Source organism: Aplysia californica, unplaced genomic scaffold (assembly GCF_000002075.1).
Source record: "Aplysia californica isolate F4 #8 unplaced genomic scaffold, AplCal3.0 scaffold00059, whole genome shotgun sequence".
NCBI classification, from domain to species: Eukaryota; Metazoa; Mollusca; class Gastropoda; order Aplysiida; family Aplysiidae; genus Aplysia; species Aplysia californica.
The window spans coordinates 864039-866341 of NW_004797329.1; positions in this window are offsets into that span (position 1 = coordinate 864039).

Below are 2303 nucleotides of genomic sequence, written 5' to 3' on the forward strand. Positions count from 1 at the left end.
GGGGGAGAGAGATAACAAAACGGGCAAATTCATCTAGACCTAGACGGTCAGAGAGATCGTATAGATCGTATAGTAAGAACGTATAGATCTAGACCTATTTCAGTTCAGAGTCAAACAAATTCTGAAGTTTTTACAAACCTGTGGTCTAGATGTTTCTGATGCATCGTTACATACGTGTATTCTAGACGTTTTTCTAATGTATAGTTATATATTTTTCAGCGTCTGTGGTTTAGCTATTAGGCGCTTGGCTGTCGCACACAAAATACCTGAGTTCGATTCCTGTGTGGGGAGTATTTCTATCAAGTATCTCAGTCTTTTGGTTGGGGTTTGCTTCCATTTCAGCCAGGTTTGGCCCTGCATGACTGGCAGGCTTGAAGCCAGCCCTTAAACTGATCTGAATTGTGTCTATGGAGCGTTTTTAAAAGGGTGTTTAACATAGGCTTCATCATCATCATCATTGCCTTTCTCATTTTTAATCAGGGTATAGGCCACGAAAAAACACTTTCCACTTTTCCCTATCCTGGGCTAACCTCTTGGTGTTGTTCCATGTCTTCCCACTTTTCTGTACATCAATTTTAACGTAAAGCTTACCTGGGTTATTTTTTCTTTGATTTCGTTGTTGTTGTTTGTAGTTGTTGTTTGTTGTTGTTGTTGTTGCTGCTGTTGTTGTTTTTGTTGTTGTTGTTGCTGCTGCTGCTGCTGCTGTTGTTGTAGTTATTGTTGTTTTTAACTTTGGTAGTGTTTGAGAAGCATGGAAGTTGTGTAATGGTAAATACTGTAACTTAGAAATATTTCGAATCATGTGATGTTGATTTTCTACTGTTGGAGGGGGGTGTTGTGTTGTTTTTTTGTGGCTTTTTTTAAATGTTAATTTGGTCTTAAAATAACTTGATTGTGTGAACCTAGGGACTCGGGACACGTCATCAGCACTAGATGGGCTTCCTTTCGGTTGTAGATGTAGATGTAGTTTTGATTTCTGCTGTGGAGAAGATCATGAATAATAAATGTGTCACAACGTGCTGGAATCAGGCGCTCGTCAAAATAATGAAATCGAAGACACGGACATTTTTACATCCATTCTTTGCCGTTCTTCGAATATGTTGATAACGATTCCGAGTGATCATGCGATTTTGATAGAGTATTAAAATGTGGGTTCTGAGCTCATGGTAGTAGTATCTCAAAACGGCTAAAATGTCAGCTAGAACTTTTTAATTCTAACATAGTGAGCTGTAAAAGTATCAATGGTTAAATGGGTAGAGTTGAGGCACATGTATGTTTTAAATGCAAGTGTTTTTACGCCCTTACCTACACAGTTTAGGTTATTTAGGAGGTGGGCTTCTGCCCTGTATGCCAAGTCCGACCAGAGGGATACAACGTCCCAGCAGAAAGTCTGACTTACTTGGTAAAAGTTCTCCATCTACGGGAATCGAACTCGGGTCTTTTGTGGGCGACGGTGAAGAGCCCGAATACTGCGGCACAGACGCCAGTAGAAACATAGTGAACATGATGATGATGATGATAATGAAATAAATTACACTTTTATGTGTCCCACTTTTGTTTACAGTGGCAAACATACATATACTCGTATACCTACATAAATACATAATTATAAATACGTACATACATTAATACTCGCATAAATACATACATAAATTCACAATATTACACAACTACAGAACAGTTAACAGCCATGCCACTGTCGGTCGTCACTGTGCAGCGCCCTGTATTTTGGGTTATGGTTGTCGTTTCTTGCTCAAGGACACACCCCAGTGACCACCCGTCTGATCCCGCGTCATCGGCACTTGCTTGACATTACTTGAGTCTAAACTCACTACTCACTTAGCCATTGGAGCCACCGATGGCGGTGGTGGTGGTGGTGATGGTGGTGCGGCTGCTGCTGCTGCTCAGAAAGAGAAAGAAAGAAAAGGAAAAGGAGAAGAAGGAGGGAAAAAAGGAGAAGGAGAATAAGGAGAAAGAGAAGGAAAAGAAAGAGAAGAAGAAAGAGAAGGAGAAGAAGTAAACATGTTGTGGCGTGTAACCTTTCCCAATATATGCATGTAATACATTTACTTCTGTATGGCTGTAAATGACTTCCTAGGAGTAATGCCTCCTATAAATAATATCTCTAAGATGGAAAACCATTGTTTTGGGAATATGTCAGGCATAATAATACTGGATTATGTGTGTTAGTGTGGGATTGCACTTTTGGAGGGTGGGTGGTTGAATATTAGTAACGAGGGGTGGACGGGGAGGGAGTGGAGGTGGGCTTTAATGGGCATGTGGATGGGTGGTGGTTGGGGGGG